Source organism: Macaca mulatta, chromosome 5 (assembly GCF_049350105.2).
Source record: "Macaca mulatta isolate MMU2019108-1 chromosome 5, T2T-MMU8v2.0, whole genome shotgun sequence".
NCBI classification, from domain to species: Eukaryota; Metazoa; Chordata; class Mammalia; order Primates; family Cercopithecidae; genus Macaca; species Macaca mulatta.
Window position 1 is genome coordinate 42,779,051 of NC_133410.1, and position 21,971 is coordinate 42,801,021.

Sequence of the window (21,971 nt, forward strand, 5' to 3'; positions counted from 1 at the left end):
GGGAGGCTCAGGCCACGCAGGAGCCGATGGCAGGGAGGAGGCTCGGGCATGGCGGTCTAAGGGTCCCAAGCCCTGCCCCATGGGGAGGTGGCTGAGGCCCAGCAAGAATGTGAGCACAGCACCAGCAGGCCAGCACTGCTGGGGGACCTGGCACACTCTCTGCAGCTGCTGGCCCAGGTGCTAACTCCCTCACTGCCCGGGGCCTGCTGAGCCCACGCCCACTCAGAACTCACGCTGGACCACAAGCACAGTGCCGGCAGCCCTGGTTCCCGCCCATGGCTCTCCCTCCACACCTCCCCAGAAGCAGAGGGATTGGGCTCCAGCCTCAGCCAGCCCAGAGAGAGGCTCCCACAGTGCCATAGCAGGCTGAAGGGCTCCTCAAGTGCTACCAGGTGGATGCTGAGGCCGAGGAGGAGTGGAGAGCAAGGACCAGCACGTTTTCACCTCTCAATTCCTTAGACTCCAGTGGACTTTGTTGCCCCACAGCCTGGTGTTGGGTCCGATCACCCCAACATTCCTAGCACCTAACATGGGGTGATGAAGACCCCAGTGAAGGAATGCTAGAGCATGTGAAAGTGGAGGACACATCATCAGAGGATACCCAAGGACGACTGAAAGAAGCTCAGTGGGAAAGCTGAGCGCTCAGAAGAACCAGAGTAACAATGGGACAAAGTGAAAGCAAACATTCTGCTTATTTGAATTTCTTAAGTCATTTATTATGAAGAGGGGGAGTGAAAGTTAGTACTCAGAATTTGTTAGCACTCTTTAGTACAGTAAAGCAGTTTTGCCCATGGTTTCCAGAACAGGGAACTATGGAGTTGGATGAAAGGGAGAGAATTGGAAGATATTTTTTAAAAGGCGTATAAAGATGGAGCAAAAATTCCAGCTTCCATTTGGTCAATGTGGGCGCTAATAAAGGCAGCTCTTGAGCCATTTCAAACAGATGATCAGGCATATTCAGATGAGGAAGAGGAGGATGAGTGTAAAAAACTAACTTCAGATTCTGAGTGTGAGGAACAGCTACCAGAGGAGGTTAAAGAAGAGAAAGGAAAACTAAAAAAAAAATTGTTTAACTAGCCTGTTGGCTCCACATCTCGAATTAAGTGAATGGCTACCTCCTCTCTTTCCCCTTAATGGGCAAGTGAATGAGTTAGTTGAATATATTAAGGATTGTGATGGCATTGGAGGTAACTTACTTAAGGCTACTCTTTAACTCAGGCTATGGCTGGATTGCAAGTAGGAAAAAATGTACCCTGTTTCTCAGGTCTTGCTTCAATTGTGGGCAATTTGGACACAGAAAAAAGGAATGTAGAAAAGGAAATGCTATCTAGTAATGGAAAAGCCTCGTTTGCAGGACCTCAACAGCAAATTTTTCAAACTGACTTTGCTTCTGCTTAAAGGGCTGAACTTATGGCTGTGATAACATTGTTAAAAACTTTTAAACAGCCCATAAACATTGTTTCTGATTCAGCCTATGTATTGCAAGTCATGCAAAATATTGAATGTGCCTTAATTCAAATGTGACTGATGAACACCTTAATCGTTTATTTCATTCTTTACAGCAAGCAGTGCAACAAAGTCATCCCCTTTCTATATAACTCATATGAGAGCACATACTAATCTCCTTGGCCCTTTAACTAAACTTAATCAAAGGGTGGGTACATTGGTGTCTGTAGTCTTTGCTGATGCACAAAAATTCCATTCTTTAACCCATCTTAATGCTACAGGCCTTAGAAAAATGTATGGTCTATCATGGAAACAAGCTGAATAAATTGTGCAACACTGTTCTGCCTGACAAGCCCTAGAGGTTTATCTCCAAATTCCATCTGGCAGATGGATGTAACACATATTCCTGCTTTGGAAAATTGTCCTTTGTTCATGTTTCAGTAGATACCTATTCACATTTTATCTGGGTCACATGTCAAACAGGGGAAGCTACAGCTCATGTCAAAAGACATATTTTGTCTTGCTTTTCAGTTATGAAAATCCCTGAAAAAATCAAAACTGATAATGGCCCAGGATACTGTAGTAAAGCCATGGCTAAATTTTTTTCAACAATGGAATACTATCCATACTATGGGTGTTCCCTATAACTCACAAGGATAGGCAATAGTGGAAAGAGCTAATAGTACTTTAAAACTCAAATACAAAAGCAAAAGAGAGGGGACCAGGAATATAAGACATCACACATTTGATTGCATTTCACTTTACTAACATTAAATTTTTTAAATTTACAAAAAGATCAACCCATGACTGCAGCTGAACAACACCTGAGAGGACAAAGGGAAAATAAAAAGACTGGACAAGATATATGGTGGAGGGATGCACATACAAAGAACTGGGAAAAAGGAAAGATAATTATATGGGGAAGCGAATTTGCTTGTGTCTCTCCAGGTGACAATCAGTTGTCTGTGTGGGTGCCAACCACACATCTGAAGATCTATCATGAGCCATAGCATCTAGTGGACCCACCTGTACAGTGCAAATTGAAGGTTTAAGGATTGCTTTTTTTGTTATATTGTTGCACAAGGATAAGCCTCAATTCTGTTAATCAGAAAAAGCCTGATTCTCATTATCAATGGTAAGTTTTATCCCACAGTAATTAACCAAAGAGGCAGAAGCTGAGTTACAAATGCTTCAGCAATGGCATGCCTCCTGGCTACAGCAAAAAAGAAACAAACAAACAAAAAAAGCCTTTGCTTCTGTTTCAGTAGATTTACTAACGTGGGGGTGAGGGTATGTTTGTGTTTTTGCAGGAAATGAACAAACCATGCGCGTGCCCTCAAGTTGTGTACAACCATGGAATGGGAGACTGGAGGGACCCATGGATCCCAACCATGGACCAGGTTCCCCCAGTATGAGCCATGAGCCAGTTGAATCTGAATGTAAAGATGGAACAAGGACCAACTGGAGTCACACTAACAACAACTGGCATAACATGGGGACACATAAAACACACACACACACACACACACACACACACACACACACACACACAAAGTTGAAAAACTGCTGAAGTGCCAGGGTTTTACCTTTTGCTGGGATTCAGAGGTACAATAGTTGCTTAATGCACCAATACTTTTTGACTGAACTCCTCTCTACCTTGAATACAAGAGACCCTAATAAGTAGGCAGGAATATCATTGCCCTCATTCAGCATGAAGTTACAGAAGACAGACCTTCCTCCTTGTGCAACCCTTAGAATTAAAGGTCCTCTTGTAAAAAGGAAAGGGGAAATATGTAAGAAGCATTCAAACCAGAGTGATGCTATTTTAAATAAGGGCTAAGAAAAATGAAGCTGGATCACCAATGGGTAATTAAAGGTGGCACAGCCTGCAATTGCCTTGCTCAATTACTTTATAAACAAAAAGAGGATCTTTTGGATTCAAAGTTGTGTTATGTTACTCTTAAACGTCATCTGGAGGGCAGAGATGAAAATCTCACCCTTGATATTGTTAAAATGAAAGAGCAGGTTTTTGAAGCCTCTCAGGCTCACTTAGCCCTGCTCCCTGGAAGTGATATTTTGAACAAGACAGCCAATGGATTGTCTACAATCAATCCTCTTAAATGGATTAAGGCCATTGGAAGCTCTACACTTGCAAATTTTGTTCTAATAATTATGTGCTTGTGCTGTCTCCTTTTAGTCTGCAGATGTGGAAGCCGCCACTGCAGAGAAAGCCACCATGGAGAACAAGCAATGACAGCTACAAAAGAGAAAAGGGGGCCATGTTGGGAGAAAAGCTGAGTGTTGTGAGAGAGGCTGAGGCAGGGCTTGCATGTCTGCTGGACTTGCTAGCTCCTTACTTCTAGCACTCCCATTATCTCAGGTAGCCATATGTTCCAAAGAAAAGGCTAAACCATCACAACTGTAGCTCATTCACTTGATACACTGCTTCCTTTCAACCTCCACATTCTCACCACCTGCTGCTTTATTTGATCACCAATAAATAATATGGGATCCCAGAGCTTGGGGCCTTCTCAGCCTCCATACTACTGTTGTCCCCCTGGTCCCACTTTCTCTCTTGTCTTTTCTCATTCCTTTGACTCTACCAGACTTTGTCATTCCCACTGCCTGGTGTCGGTTCCAATCACCCCAACAATTTACTTGGACCCTCTCCCTTGTTTTCTTAGTTTCGTTCAGTTTTGTTTAACTTTTCAAAAAATCAATTTCTTTATTCATTGATCCTTTGTATTGTTATTTTCATTTCAATTTTATTTATTTCTGATCTTATCTTTATTCTTTTCTTCTAGTAATTTTGTGTTTTGTTTGCTCTTACTTTTCTAGTTCTTTAAGATGAATTATTAGATTATTTGAAATTTTTCCTCTTTTATGATATGGCACTTATAGCTATAAACTTTCCTCTTAGTATTGTTTTGGCTGTATCCCATAGGTTTTTGTATGTTGTATTTTCATTATCATTTGTTTTAATAAGAAATTTTCAATTTCCTTCTGAATTTCTTCAGTGACCCACTTGTCATTTAGGATCATATGGTTTAATTTTCATGTATTTGTATAGGTTTCAAAATTCCTCTTGTTATTAATTTCTAGTTAAATTCCATTGTGGTCAAAGAAGATGTTTGATATTATTGCAACATTTTGAATGTTTTAAGACTTGTTTTGTGACCTAACATATGGTCTATTCTTGAGAATAATCCATGTGCTGAGGAAAAGAATGTGTATTCTGCCACTATTTCATGAAATATTCTGTAAATATTCATTAGACCCCTTTGGCCTGTAGTGCAGATTAAGTCTGAGGTTTCTTTGTTGATTCTCTTTCTAGAAGATCAGTCCAATGCTGAAAGTGGAGTGTAAGTATCTATATATTATTGTACTGAGGCTTATCTCATTGCGTCTATTTGATTCTTCTCTCTTTTCTTCTTTATTAGTCTTGCTAGTGGTCTATCAATTTTGTTGATCTTTTCAAAAAACCAGCTCCTGGATTCACTGATTTTTTGAAGGGTTTTCTGTGTCTCTATCTCCTTCAGTTCTGCTCTGATCTTAGTTATTTCTTGCCTTCTGCTAGCTTTTGAATGTGTTTGCTCTTGCTTTTCTAGTTCTTTCTATTGTGATGTTAGAGTGTCAATTTTAGATCTTTCCTGCTTTCTCTTGTGGGCATTTAGTGCTATAAATTTCCCTCTACACACTGCTTTAAATATGTCCCAGAGATTCTGGTATGTTGTATCTTTGTTCTCATTGATTTCATAGAACATCTTTACTTCTGCTTTCTTTTGTTATGTACCCAGTAGTCATTCAGGAGCAGGTTGTTCAGTTTCCATGTAGTTGAGCGGTTTTGATTGAGTTTCTTAGTCCTGAGTTCTAGTTTGATTGCACTGTGGTCTGAGAGACAGTTTGTTATAATTTCTGTTCTTGTACATTTGCTGAGGAGTGCTTTACTTGTAATTATGTGGTCAATTTTGGAATAAGTCCCATGTGATCCTGAGAAGAATGAATATTCTGTTGACTTGGGGTGGAAAGTTCTGTAGATCTCTATTAGGTCTGCTTGGTGCAGAGATGAGTTCAATTCCTGGATATCCTTGTTAACTTTCTGTCTCGTTGATCTGTCTATTGTTGACAGTGGGGTGTTGAAGTCTCCGATTATTATTGTATGAGAGTCTAAGTCTCTTTGTAAGTCTCTAAGGACTTGTTTTATGAATCTGGGTGCTCCTGTATTGGGTGCATATACATTTAGGATAGTTAGTTCTTCCTGTTGAATTGATCCCTTTACCATTATGTAATGGTCTTCTTTGTCTCTTTTGATCTTTGATGGTTTAAAGTCTGTTTTATCAGAGACTAGGATTGCAAACACTGCTTTTTTTTGTTTTGTTTTGTTTTCCATTTGCTTGCTAAATCTTCCACCATCTCTTTATTTAGGAGTTATACTTGATGTAAATGACGTGTTGATGGGTGCTGACGAGTTGATGAGTGCAGCACACCAATATGGCAGAAATATACATATGTAACAAACCTGCACTTTATGCATATGTACCCTAGAACTTAAAGTATAATAAAAATAAATAAATAAATAAGTAGAAAAAGTAGAAAAGAGACATCAAAGTGGTTGTTTATTTATGCAAGTGCATTCAAGGTTGGTGAATGAAAATGGCCCAAGTTATTCTCTAGCAAGTTTTAGGAAAGGACAAAAACAAAACAATGTAGTACCTGAGAGATTCTCATTCCACCTAATAATGACAGAAGGGTAGCACTGGCACATGTACAAACATTTACCTTTCAGGTTTTTTTTTTCCTAGAAATATAAGATGAATTTTTTTTTTTAAACTACACAAATTTCTATTACTTATGCCTTTGTATGCCCTCTGAACGCCTCCAATTTTAATAGCAATTGTAATCTGTGACTAAAGAAGACAAGTGGATAATCACCCTTGAAAGAGAACTCCTCCATAATTAATAGGGATTTGATTCCACTAAGAAGCAGCAGCTTGAGATAGATGATTGGGGAGATGGGAGAAGTTTTAAGAGTTGGCTTGACAGTGGTCATGGGAGGTGTTGGACTTCTCTACTGTGTTAGAGAAAAACTTAAGCTACGTATTATGGTATAATCAAATGGGACATTTTTTGCTCATATTAAGAAACTTTGTTCAGTGCAGATTTGTAGGTTGTTTTTGGGAAGAGTAAGGAAAAGAAATATAGTATTACCAGGATTGTCTATGTTTCTCCTTTTCTCCGTGTTGACTTTATTCTTTCCTAATATAATTGGGCTCTCTTAATATAGCCCCTGCTCATATTCTTCCAATTATTAATCGCAGATAAAAAGGGAAGCAGGTAGATTGGCCCTTCATAGGCCTTGTGCCCTTATCTTAAATCAGGCACAGAGTCAAGATGTTACTCCTTACATTAGATCTAATTTGAGACATTTACCACTTGTGTGACAAGAATAGGATCTTTTCTCAGAGGAGAAAAAGCACAGACCCGAGGACCCCGTAAGCCAGTTACAAAGGCGTTACCTAATAAGAGGTTTTCTTTCTAATGGAGCCAAGTTAAAGATTACACAATGTTTCTCTGTTCAAAAAGCACTGAAGATACTGTCAAATAAAAATACATTGCTACACTATGAGAGAACAGCTACATCTGTAAGTCACCCAGATTCTCTACTCGTCATAGCTCAAATCCTCATTAGTTCTCTCCTGGCCTAGTTAAATAAACTCCCTAATCAAGTGTCTTCCTTCTCTCATGCTTGTCCATTCTTATATTCTTGGCAGACTCACTCTTCTAAATAACAGCACCTAACTGGTGTACTTTTTTCTTTTAAAAATGGCGGTATCTTAGTGTTCATCTCTCTTTTTTAAAAGCAAGTTATCACTAATTTGTTCTGTGATTGTTTACGCATTCTTCAGAATTCAGCTCGAATGTCATCTGATTCAGTATTTTCCAACCTGGTTGATCAGCATAACCAATTAGAAGACATATTAAAAGATAAATTTCAGGACTTGCTACCACAGTCTGATTCCATAGGTCTGGATAATGCCAGGATAACTCTGATGTCTCAGAAATTTTGATAATCAGTGATCCAAATATAGAAGCCTTTCAAAATCCATCTCTCCTTCAACCTTTGGTACTCCACATTTGTAATTCCACAGCAGTAATTGTTTGCACCACATCCTCAGTGCTCTTATGACAATGGGATAAAACCAATTTGAGAAACCGATTTTCAAAATACTAAAAGGTAAATTTTCTTACATTGATATTTAACTATTTCAGGGATTAAACTTAAGTGCCTCTAAAATAGCAGATAAATTTCTTAGTTAATATCCACTTATGTAATTCTGAAACATTATAATACATGAATCATAGGAAATAAACCACTTGTATTTCTTTTTCATTATTTAAAAACAATTTGCTCAATATAAAATTTTTAATGTATAGAAACTAGTTTAACTTTAAACATTGGCATGTACTGAGATAAGCATTTCTAAATAGTAGTTGAGTTATCTTTAGAAGGCTGGTAAAATATATATGTATATATAATATATATAGAATTATGTATATAAATATGTAGAGATAGCAACTTAAGAGGGTACTTGTGAGGTTTTGAAAATCTGTTCATAGAAAGCTTTAAATACATTGTTTAAAATTTAGAAAAATCTCAAAGTACAGATTTTTTCAGTTTGAATTATTTTAAAGTTTATTGTTCTTTTAAGAAGAATTTCTAATTTCTATTTATTTAGCTAGTTTATTGGGGAGGGAGTTCCTGAAGCAATTAGCCCTTAAAACATCTTCCCAGGCATACACATTGGTGCACTAACCCTTCTAGCTAAGATATGGAACTATGTGAAAATCTTTTGCTACCGTGTTAACAACTTGAAAAACGTGGAGAGGAAAATTCCCATTTTCTTGGCTTAGCAAATAATAATGGATGTAAATAAAATATGAATAAATAATGAATTATAGAAATGAAAAATAAAATACCTGATATTTTAAAAAGTATTGCATGGGGGTAAAAGCACATTGCAGAAAATTATCAGTAAACTTATATAAAATTTGTCTAAATTAAAACAGGAAGACAGAGGGTAAAAAGAATAAAAAATGTAAACTGAGTATCACTAACCTGTGAGAAAATATCAACAAATCTATCTTAAGTGTAATTAAAAGCTTAGAAGAAAAGAATGAGAGAAAAAAAATCTCAACCTACTGATGTAACAACAAATACTTAGTAGAAATATAGCAAGGAAAACCCCAACAAGGCCATTACAGTTAAATCACTGAAAACCAAAAGATAACATTTTAAAGGCCAGAAGAAAAAAATACATAGTATGAAGAGGAATAATTATAAGAATGATAATAGTCTAATTATCAAAAATATGTAAGCCAGAAGGTAAAAAAAAAAATTTAAACATCGAATTTTATATCTATTAAGATTATATTTTAAAAATCAGGACCAAATAAAGGTATTTTTAGATAAATGAAAGATGTGACGGTATGTAGGCAGTAGATATGTACTGAAACAGACACGAAGGAAAATTGTTCAGGGATGAAGAAAAATAATACAAGAAGGAAATGCAAATATACAAGAAGGAATAAAGAGCAATAGATATGGTAAATATGCAGCCTCATGTTAAAAACTACTTTTTACTTTCTTAATTTGTTTTATAAAATAATTGGAAGTTTAAATTGCGATGTCCATACACAATGGATTATTATTTAGCCATAAAGAGGAATGATTTCCTGTCATTTGCAACAACATAGATGGAACTGGAGGACAATATGTTAAGCAAAACTTGCCAGGCAGAGAAAGACAAATTTTGCATGTTTTTATTTATTTGTGAGAGTTAAAAATTAAAAAAATTAAACTCATGGAAATAAAGAGCAGAATAAGGATTACCAGAGGCTGGAAAGAGTAATGGGTGGGGTGGGGTGGACCGTTAATGGGTGTCAAAATATAGTTAGATAGAATGTGTAAGATGTAGTACTTGATAGTGCAATAGAGGGACTACAGTCAACAATAATTTATTGTAGATTTTTAAATAATGAAAAGGATATAATTGGATTGTTTGTAACATAAAGAAAAGAAAAATCCTTGAGGTGATGGGAAAAAATAATGAAAAATAAATAATTAAATTAATTAATTAAATATTCTATAATGTATTTTGGGTTTTTTAATGCACAGGAGGAACAAAACATGTAACATCAACAGTCAAAACAACTGAGTAGTCAATGGGATTATATGGTTGCATGTTTCCTAGAGAATATGTAAAGTGTCATAATATTAATCTTAGGTAGAATTTGATAAGTTAAGGGTATGTATTACGATTTCAAGACAATACACTTATGACTAAACAATAAAATGAAGATATGGTTAAAAACAACAGAAGTGGAGAACAGTGTTATGGATGGAATTTTGAGCCCTCAAATTCATATTAATGTATTGACACCCTAAATTCTAAATTGTCTATATTTGGAGAACGGGACCTTAGAAAATGCAATGGAGGTCAAATGAGATCATGAGTGGTGTCTTAATCCAATATGACGGATGTCCTTATAAGAGGAGGAAGAGATAACAGAGAGACACTGACACAGAGAAGAGGCCACATGAAGACGTTTAAATCCATTAAATGTAAATGGATTAAGCACTCTAATTTAAAGGTAGTATATTAGTCTGTTCTCATGCTGCTATGAAGAAATATCTGAGACTGGGTAATTTATAAAGCCTGTTAACAGTTCCAAAGTCACTTCCACATTTTCAAGTGTCTTTATATCTGCACCCCACGCTTTGCGGTACCAATTTATTGTATTTGTTCGTTCTACATTGCTCACTGCACTCACACTGCTAATAAAGACATACTCAAGATGGATAATTTATAAGGAAAAGAGGTTTAATTGACTCAGTTCAGCATGGTTGGGGAGGCCTCAGGAAACTTACAGTTATGACGGAAGGGGAAGAAAACACTCTTTCACAGGGCAGCAAGAAGGAAAATGAATGCCCGGGAAAACCATCAGATTTCATGAAAATGAACTCACTATCATGAGAACAGGATGTGGGAAACAACTCCCACGTTTCAATCACCTCCACCTGGTCCCTCTTGTAACACGTGGGGATTATGGGAACCAGAATTCAAGAGGAGATTTGGGTGGGAAATCTGCAAAATTATATCATGGAGTGATTGCCAGGCTGAATAAATTTAATACTAAATTTTATGGTCTTTAGAAGAGATATTATTTAAAAATGAATACACAGATTGAAAGTCATGTATATTTTTATTCTCCAATTTTTAAGTTGTTTTCTACTAAGAGTTTAGATACGTAACTCTGTAATGCATCTGGAGTTGAATATAACATATAGTGTTGATAGGATTTAATGTTGTATTTCTTAAGAAAACCATTTTTTTCCAACTCCACTAATTGAAAAGTTTTTCTTTTAGTGCTTATCTGAACTGACAGCTCTAACATACACAAAAGTTTCCTACATAGGTAGGTCAGTTAATTGGCTCTCTAACTCTCTCTCTCTCTTCTCAGTCAACTTATAAACTATATCTTCATAGAAAAACTTAAAATCTTATATGACAATTCCGCTTTGGTTATTCTTTGGATGTATTCTGTTTTCTTAGAATTATAACTCTTCAGGCCGGGCGCGGTGGCTCAAGCCTGTAATCCCAGCACTTTGGGAGGCCGAGACGGGCGGATCACGAGGTCAGGAGATCGAGACCATCCTGGCTAACACAGTGAAACCCCGTCTCTACTAAAAATACAAAAACTTAGCCGGGCGAGGTGGCAGGCGCCTGTAGTCCCAGCTACTCGGGAGGCTGAGGCAGGAGAATGGCGTGAACCCGGGAGGCGGAGCTTGCAGTGAGCTGAGATCCGGCCAATGCACTCCAGCCTGGGTGACAGAGCGAGACTCCGTCTCAAAAAAAAAAAGAATTATAACTCTTCATGTAAATTTGATAATAATTATAAAATTAATTAAAAGATGATTTTCTTGGAATTTCATGAAATGTACAGGTCAATTTGTAGCAAATTGATATATTTATGATAATAAGTCTTCTAAAATTTCTACATTTAGGGTAATATGTGTATCAGGTTTATGCTGGCTTCTTAGAATGTGTTGAAGAACATTTCCCTTTTATCCTCCTTTCTGGAAAAGTTTAAATAAAATTGGGATAATCTGTTCCTTGAAAGGTTAATAGAATTTTCTTATGAAACTTTCTGGGCCTGATGTTTTCCATCCAGAAAAAGTTTAATCCTGACATCAGTTTCTTTAATTATTATAGAAATCTTCAATCTTTTCATTCTTGTAGAGCCTTTTCAGTAGAAAGAATTTCTCAAGAAATTTGTACCTTTTATCTGCATTTTAAAACTATTTGGTATACAGTTATTGATATTCTATTATTATTGTCTAATATCTTTTGCCCATATATATGTATCTATTTTTGTTCAAGATAGTTTTTATTAGTTTTTTTCTCTTCTCTTGATAAACACTGCCAGAGATTCGTTGATATTGTCAGCTTTTACAATGAAGAAACTTTTGGCTTTGTTGTTTTTTGTACAGTATCTTTATTTTGCAACTTATTAGTCTCTGGTTTTATTCTTAAATCTATCATTCCATTCATTTGGGTTCATCTTGGTTTTTTTTCTACTAATTAATGATGGACACTCAGCTCATTATGTTAATTTTTGTCCTTTCAGCATAGTCATGCAAGACTACAAATTTCACCATAATACACAACTATTATTACATCTCAAACCCCACATGTGCTGTTTACAGTGTAATTTTAATTCATTCTATTTGCTCCATTTTTTTACATTATTTAATTATGATTTATTCTTTAATTACTTATGTAACATGTACTTTTTTCTTTCCAAATATATGATGATTTAAAATTTATCTTTTTGTTAATTATAACTGCTGTATTACAGTGAAAGATTATATTTTTGACATCTATTATTTATGTTTTGAGGAATTTTATCTTGTAAATAACTCATTATTGTAAATGTTCCACGAGTGTTAATAAAGATGCATATTCACTCTAATTGCTGGACAGAGAAGGCTAAATATTTTCTTTTATTCAAATTATATACTATTTATTCTACTATCTTGCTAGATACTTAACATACATAATCACATTTAATCCCCACAAGAGTCCTGCTGCATGTATATAACAAGCCTCATTTGACAGAAGAAAGAGTTGATACTAAGCATTGAGTTGCAGAACAACCTTTGCTGCTAATTGTAAGTGGCAGGATTTGCCCCTGGGCTGTTTAATTCCAGAGTCCATGCTTTTATATTATGCCATTTTATATAGCTTTCATTATATAGATGTTTACCAACCTATGTGTGTACACAAATACAGTCACACATATATACATATTTTCTCTTGAGAGAAATACAGCAAGCTCTGCTATCTGGCCTATGCACATGTTGACACTTCTCTCTGAACACACCATTTCTGTGACTTTCAGCATAGTTGGATTCTTGTAATCTTATAGGTCTCAGCTTAAATGTTACCTCCTGATTTTCTTTTATTATTATTATTATAGTTTAAGTTCTGGGATACATGTGCAGAACTTCCAAGTTTGATACATAGGTATACATGCGCCATGGTGATTTGCTGCACCCATCAACCCGTCACCTACATTAGGTATTTCTCCTAATGCTATCCCACCCCCAGCCCCCCATCCCCCAACAGGCCCAGGAGTGTGATGTTCCCCTCCCTGTGTCCATGTGTTCTCATCGTTCAACTCCCACTTATGAGTGAGAACGTGCTGTGTTTGGTTTTCTGTTCCTGTGTTGGTTTGTTAAGAATGATGGTTTCCAGCTTCATGCATGTTCCTGCAAAGGACATGAACTCCTTCGTTTTCATGGCTGCATGGTATTCCATGGTGTATAAGTGCCACATTTTCTTTTTCCAGTCTATCATTGATGGGTATTTCATTTGGTTCCAAGTCTTTGTTATTGGGAATAGTGCTGCAATAAACATACATGTGCATGTGTCTTTATAGTAGCATGATTTATAATCCTTTGGGTATATACCCAGTAATGGGATGGCTGGGTCAAATAGTATTTCTGATTCTAAGTCCATGAGGAATCGCCACACTGTCTTCCACAACGGTTGAACTAATTTACACACCCACCAACAGTGTAAAAGCATTCCTGTTTCTCCACATCCTCTCCAACATCTGTTGTTTCCTGACTTTTTAATGATCACCATTCTAACTTGCGTTAGATTGTATCTCGTCGTGGTTTCATTTACATTTCTCTAATGAACAGGGATGGTGAGCTTTTTTCCATATTTTTTTGGCAGTATAAATGTCTTGAGAAGTGTCTGTTCGTATCTTTTGCGCACTTTTTGAGGGAGTTGTTTATTTTTCTTGTAAATTTGCCTAAGTTCCTTGTAGATTCTGGATATTAGCCCTTTGTCAGATAGATAGATTGCAAAAATTTTCTCCCTTTCTTTAGGTTGCCTGTTCACTCTGATGATAGTTTCTTTTGCTGCACAGAAGCTCTTTAGTTTAATTAGATCCCATTTGTCAATTTTGGCTTTTGTTGCCATTACTTTTTGTGTTTGTTCTGGCCAGGGCAATCAGGCAAAATAAAGAAAGAAGAGGTATTCAGTTAGGAAAATAGGAAGTCAAATTGTCTCTGTTTGCAGATGACATGTTTGTATATTTACAAAACCTCATCATCTCAGCCCAAAATTTCCTTAAGCTGATAAGCAACTTCAGCATATTCTCAGGATACAAAATCAAAGTGCAAAAATCACAAGCATTCCTATACCCCATTAATAGACAAACAGTATGCCAAAGCATGAGTAAACTCCCATTCACGATTGCTACAAAGAGAATAACATACCCAGGAATACAACTTACAAGGGATGTGAAGGACTTCCTCAAGGACAGCTACAAACCACTGCTCAAGGAAATAAGACAGGATACAAACAAATAAAAAAACATTCCATGCTCATGGATAGGAAGAATCAATATCATGAAAATGGCCATGCTGCCCAAAGTAATTTATAGATTCAATGCTATCCACATCAAGCTACCATTGAGTTTCTTCACAGAATTAGAAAAACTACTTTAAATTTCATATGGAACCAAAAAAGAGCCTATGTATCCAAGACAATCCTAAGCAAAAGGAATAAAGCTGGAGGCATCACACTACTTGACTTCAACTATACTATAAAGTTACAGTAACCAAAACAGCATGGTTCTGATACCAAAACAGATATATAGACAAATGAAACAGAAAAGAGGCCTCAGAAATAACACCACACATCTACAGCCATTTGATCTTTGACAAATCTGACAAAAACAAGCAATGGGGAAAGGATCCTCTATTTAATAAATGATGTTGGGAAAACTGACTAGCCATATGCAGAAAACTGAAATTGGACCTCTTCCTTACACTTTATACAAAAAATAACTCAAGATGGATTACAGACTTAAATGTAAGACCTAAAACCATAATAACCGTAGAAGAAAACCTAGGCAATACCATTCAGGATATAGGCATGGGCAAAGACTTCATGACTAAATATTTTCATTAGATTAAATTGTCACTTTGTTTTATAAATCTTGTACACCCTTGCTATATTATTGCTAAATTGTTGACTTATGAATAATAAAGAAATAAATAATTCATAATGGTAGATTTCTCAGTTTTTCTCTATAGTTCTATCAAGTCTTGCTTCATGTTTTGAGCTTATTGTATAAGTAGTTTACAGTATAAAATTGATTTTTCTTTATCATTAACATTTTAGTGTCATTTCTGTAGGTTTATATCTTTACCTTTTAATCTGATGGTTATTGTATACGATATTAAATTGAAACATGATCTTGGAGTTAACATTTGCTTCATGTGTCTTTTCCCAGTTCTTTAAAATTTTTTGGTTTTATGCTTTTTCATGCCTCTTGTAAACAGTGAATTTCTGGAATTTGCATTCATTTTATCCAATTTGTGAATTTTTATCTTTTCACTTTTAAATTTAGTCCATTTGCATTCATTGTAATAATGTATATATTTGGGCATTGTTTCATCATTTTAACGTATTTCATTTTATATCATACTATAAAGGTTTCTTTAAATATTTTAATTTTTCTTTAATAAACATTTTCACATGGTTTTACCTCTTTTGTTCTCTTCTATGTCCCAAATTAACTAGCTATTACCTAAAATTTTTATTCTAGGGTATTATGGATATTTTTCTTTACTCTTCTGCTTTTAGCTATTTCTAGGACAGTAGTAAATTTTCTCACATTTTCACCAAAACGTCATATATCTCTTGCAGTGCTATCTCTTTGATATATCACTTTATAATTCAAGAACTGCTTAAAGAGAAAAGGTATATTAATGTATTTTTTTTTTTTATTTTTTTATTTTTCTGAGACAGAATCTCGCTCCGTCAACCGTGCTGGAGTGCAGTGGCCGGATCTCAGCTCACTGCAAGCTCCGCCTCCCGGGTTTACGCCATTCTCCTGCCTCAGCCTCCGGAGTAGCTGGGACTACAGGTACCCGCCACCTCGCCCGGCTAGTTTTTTGTATTTTTTAGTAGAGACGGGTTTTCACCATGTTAGCCAGGATGGTCTCGATCTCCTGACCTCGTGATCCGCCCGTCTCGGCCTCCCAAAGTGCTGGGATTACAGGCTTGAGCCACCGCGCCCGGCCAGTGTATTTCTTAAGTTATCTTACCAGTGCTTAGGAAATCATGGCACTGAAGTGATTATGACTCATTCATAATTAAATTTGTAACAATGTTGTTAGGTTAGCATTCCTTCTGATACTTTACTCAGCATATTTTACATTTCTGTTGAGTAGTTTCCCTATGGGATATCTCTTCTCTTCTTATATATTTTGCCAAGAAAACTGTTAGCCACACTTATGTGTTGTCTAGAATAATTAGGGTGGACACTAAAAAGAAAGTTTTTTAAGTGAATTTTAAAAATTGATGGAAAAAGTATACTATATAGACATTCTGTCATAGTTGAATCAGTGAACATGGGAGAAGCTCACATACTGTTGCTGAAAGGGAACTCAGAAAAGGCTTTAATTCAAACAAGGCTTTATTTCAATCAACTCTTAAAATTTTCATTGTACATTTTTTCTCTATTGAAAAATTAATATCCCCAAAGGCATATACATATATATATATAATTATGTATACAAAAATATAAATAAATGTTTAAAAATGAGAAAATGTACATATAAATTTTATCCAACACATCAGGGTAAGAAATAATAGTGTAGCATGATACCTTTGTTAAAAATTTTACTTTCATTAAATATTAAAAAATGGACATATTAGTTTAAGTAAATATTTGGCATATATGATGATATATCTTATTGAGAGGATTTTAAAAGATGTTGAAGAGATATACATAGGTAGACAGTTGGAGTGGTGAAAAAAGTATTTATAAAGCACTTTGGAAAAATAAGTATGGAGTACAAGACCTAGTGGAACTTTCTTGCGGCATTTACCATTTTACTAGATCAGAGACGTTCAAGTGACTTCACAACACATGCAAGGTGTTGTGTCAGAAATTTTGTTTTTGAAAGTTTTATTAGCATATATGTTACTGAAAAAGCCCTGAGTTTTCATGTTTTGTTAAAATATTGACCTACAACTTAGCAGCTGTGTGTCTTTCCATAAGCCATGCTAACTCTCTATGGTTCTATTTATTCACTTTATAAATGAGGGTTTTTGACTAGGGGATTCTAAAAGTTCTTTCTAACATTAAATGCTCTTGGTCTATGGCTGCAGTTTTTAGTCTTACGCCCAGGCTCACTGAAATTGAATATATAATATTTTAAGATATTTGCTAGCCAGGCGCAGTGTCTCACGCCTGTAATCCCAACACTTTGGGAGGCCGAGGCGGGTGGATCACGAGGTCAGGAAGTCGAGACCATCCTGGTTAACACGGTGAAACCCCGTCTCTACTTAAAAAAAAAAAAAAAAAAAAAAAAAATTAGTCAAACGTGGGGCAGGCGCCTGTAGTCCCAGCTATTCAGGAGGCTGAGGCAGGAGAATGGCGTGAACCCGGGAGGTGTAACTTGCAGTGAGCAGGACATGGCACCACTGCATTCCAGTCTGGGTGAAAGAGCGAGACTCCATCTCAAAAAAAAAAAAAAAAAAAAAAACAACTTTGCTGAAACACATTTTTCAGGAAATAATTTTATAGTTTTATTAACTGTAAGATATTGTGGTACCCAAAAAGTTAAATCTCATTGTTGTAGGGACTATTATAGTGATAGACTTGACCATTTCTTCCAGGGTTGAATTCTACAAAACAGTATCATTCCAGTGACATTGTAAAATACCTTATAATGTGTATTTGTTAGTAATTTATGTTATATTTTACATATAACATATCCTGTTTGCTTCCTAAAAATCTTATATTGAGAAGCCAACTTATTTGAAAAGATTCTGAATAGTAATGTCTAATCTAATTAATAATTCTGTTATTATTAATTAGGTGAAATATTTTCAAGAGAGAAAATAACAGATTTTTTTCAGATAAATTCATTAATTCATTTGTTCATCAAATATATATTGGGTCACTATTATGGACCAAATATTGCTCTAAACACAGCAGTGAATAACTTTACTTGCCTTTATGGCATATTAATTTCAGGGGGAGAGACCAGTGATAAATGATAAATGAATACAATATTAATATAAATAATGTATTGTCAGACTGTCAAATGTTATACATGAAAAAGAAAGGAATGCAAGTTTTAGAGGCTGGTGGGTGGAGATGTGGATTCTTACTTAAACATGTCATTCAGATAAGGGTTTAAAGGAGGTGATTTTTCAGCAGATGCCTGAATAAAGTTAAGGTGAGGGAGACTTCTTTGAATTCTGGGGGAGAGATCCAGGCAGAAGGAAGAGCAAGTACAAATACCCTGCATCAGATTTATGATTAGCATGTTGGAGGAAAAAAAAACAGATGAATATCATAAGATCACAGGGAAAGGAAGATCTGGTTCCTAACTTTTTAATGTCATATTGTCTATTTCAGTTTGGGCTGTTAAAACAAATGACCATAGACTGGATGAATTATAAACAACAGCAAATTCTTTCTCACAGTACTGGGAACTGGAAATCTGAGATCAGGATGCAGCACAGCTGGGTTCTAGTGAGAGTCCTCTACTGGGATGCAGAATGCTAACTTCTTGTGGTATTCTCACATGGCAGAAAAAGATCTACGTAGCTCTCTGGCCTCTTTTCATAAGTGCATGAATTCCACTCATGAGGCATCCACCTTTATGACCTAATTACCTTTCAATTGTCCTGTGTCCAAAACACATTTAATCCACACATACACACATATAATATGTATGTGTGTTATAAACATACACACTATAAGGTATATGTGTGTGTGTGCATACACACACACACACATACATAAACACACACAGATGTGTAATACCTTACTGCCTGTAACATAAATTCCATGTAAACGTTCTATAACTTTCACTTTAAAAAAGAAAGGCTGTCTATTGGTTGGAGATTATAAAGGCAAGAATAGCAATTTTTATGTCTTAGATTAAGAGATTCCTGAGAAGGGAGTCATTTTTTGTAAACCTGAACTATTAATGTAGTAGGTTAAATCACCAATTGTTTATATTTCTGGACTGCAGCCTGATTTAAAGCTGTTTGTCTGAATTGAAAAATTCATGATTTTCCTGCAACTGTTTGTAATTATGTCTAGAACAGATTGGTATTTTAGGAATTCTTATCTTAAAAATATGCAGCTTTAGAGCTTGTGGTAGTAATGATAATGTCTATGTTTTAGATTCAACTTTGAAGCAAGTTTGTAAAGACTTTGTCTGATGGAAGCTTTTCTACTTTGGGAAATATAGAGGTAGCTGGGAATTAATAAAATGTTATAGATGTTGAATTCTAAACTTTTCAAGCAGAGAGGAAGTTAAGGTTAAATGAGATAATGCACTGGAGAGCACTTTCATCTCTTTAGAGGAAAGTTGTGATGCAAATTATTATGTTTTATTGTTCCTCATTTTATGCTGTTTATACAAATAAGCACACCACTTAATATGTTTTTATAAGTACCTATTTTTCTAGAAGCAGAATTATTTCCTCAATGCCAGACAATCTAAGACTGGCGTTTTCCCAATATTTTAATTTTGGTGTATGTTGGCTTTTGTAGCTATGTATAACATCTGTAATCCCAGCACTATGGGAGGCCGAGGTGGGCAGATCACGAGGTCAGTAGTTTGAGACCAGCCTGGCCAACATGGTGAAACCCCATCTCTACTAAAAATTAGCTGGGTGTGATGGCAGGTGCCTGTAATCCCAGCTACTCGGGAGGCTGAGGCAGGAGAATCTCTTGAAACTGGAAGGCGGAGGTCGCAGTGAGCTGAGATCGTGTCACTGCATTCCAGCCTGGGCAAAAAAGCAAAACTCCATTCTCAAAAGAAAAAGTAAAAAAAGAGAGAGGAAAAAAACATATGCTCACAGAGGATATTTGAATATACATGATTTTCTTATCTTCAGAAAATTCAACATACTAGTAGTAAATTAAGAGTTGACTATTAATTTTCCAAGAGAATTCACAAAAGAAATTCATTCATTCTGTAAGCTTCCTTAATTAAATTATTATAAATCCAAGTATGAAAATATTCAATTGAAAAACATATTTACAGGTATTTCAGAGATATCATTCATCTAATAAGGTATTACATCCATGAATTTCTCTGGCACATGCACTAAAGTCTTCTTTATAGAATGGTTTTAATCTCTGCTTCTTATCTTTACTGCCAAAGAAATACTACACAACACACTTTGAGTATAGAAATAAAACAAGACAAAATTATATTCATACTCTCTAATGTAAGTGAGCTAACATGATTCGCTCTGTCAGCTGTTATTCTGCATAAATGTCAGAGATTCCCAATCCTGTTTCATCTGCAAAGCTTGATTTCTCACTGATTCCCACTGAAATTTATCTCCCTCTAATTCAACTTAAATATCTTGATATAATTTAATGATACAATGTTTAAAATCTGTACTTTAAAACCTAACAGCATAACTAACAGTAGTACTATGCTGTATAATTTTTGGTAATGAATCTACCCATCCATGTTCATTCACCTACTGAAAGAGAAAGAGAAACATTATACTAGACCAATGAGATAACACAACATTAAAGTACCTTTTAATTTGAGAACCTCAGCCTCTGATAGTCTCATGATGTATATATGAATAAAAGTGTATATAATTGTGTGTGTGTATATATATGGCAACAAATGCTGGGATAAAGATATGAACAAAGTACCATCGTACGTATGTGTCGTGGCTCAGAAAGCAATACTCCAAAGTTTAATGTTTTGGTATGCCGAGTACTTCAAACTAAAGGAGATTGGAAGGCCTCAGAAGCAGCCTTAAAAGTTTCTCTCTGACCTTCTCCTTCCCTCTGTGTCCCATCCTCTTTCACCCCCAAAGTGTGTGATGGAAACCAGAATTTCTCTTCCCACTGTGAGTCATAGAAATCAGAATCCCTCTCTCCAGAACAAGCCATAAAACCCAGAAAGGTCAATTTCTCCTATCTTCCTTAAAAAGCCTCATTCTAGAGGGACCTGTCCCATACCCAGGAGGAAAGAATGGTATACGGAAGAATCAGGAGGAATCTGAGCAGTCAGGCCTCACTGCACTGAGTTTCCCCTTCAGTCTATTACTATTAGATTATGCCCTATGCTCCCCTCACATTTCGACATGGCTGTCTATTCTACATCATTTCTAAGCATAAAAACACATGGTCATACCTGGGTCTTTGGGTCTTAACTTCTGAAGGCTCCCATGTTACATTAAACTTTGATTAAATAAATTTGTTATGCTTTGCTCTTGTTAATATGTGTTTAATTATAAGAGTGTTAGTCATGACCCTTTTGTTGATTGAGGAAAATATTATACATTTTCTACCCCTTTATATGTGCATTGAGGAAACCAAGACAGAAGTCCTTCTTAACTTAAAATATTATATAAGTTGTCCTTAATCTGATTTTACCAATTGTCTTAGTCTATGCAAGCTTCCATAACAATTTATCATAGAATGGGTAACTAACAAACAATGGAAATTTATTTCTCGTAAGTCTGAAGGCTGGGAAGTTCAAAAATACGGCAGATTCAGTTTCTAGCAAGGGTTTGTTTTCTGGTTCATAGATGGCAACTTCTAGCTATTTCCTCACATGATAGAAAGGATAAATGAGCTCTCCGGGAGTCCTTAAAAATGTGGATAAAAAAATCCTCATCTAAAATATATTCCTCTGGTACCAATATGCATTTACATGTGTTTGTGAATATCAAGATGTGTGCACTGATTTTGGCTTCTGCTTTTGGAATTTGTAATAATCCATTTTCACATCACTAATAAAGACATACCAGAGACTTGGTAATTTATATAGGAAAGAGGTTTAATTGACTCACAGTTCAATATAGCTGGGAAGGCCTTAGGAAACTTACAATCATGGTGGAAAGGGAAGCAAACACATCCTTCTCATGACAGCA

General features: G+C 35.7%; 1 long non-coding RNA gene across 1 annotated transcript in view; it reads right to left on the reverse strand.

The window, feature by feature from the left end:
* The window catches only part of LOC144340904 (uncharacterized), a 32,705-nt gene extending 14,072 nt beyond the window's left edge, over positions 1-18,633 (reverse strand). Inside the window, exon 1 of the long non-coding RNA XR_013417449.1 lies at positions 18,532-18,633. This is a non-coding gene — a long non-coding RNA (uncharacterized LOC144340904). The remainder of the gene's footprint in view (positions 1-18,531) is intronic.
* Positions 18,634-21,971: the final 3,338 nt, after the last annotated feature.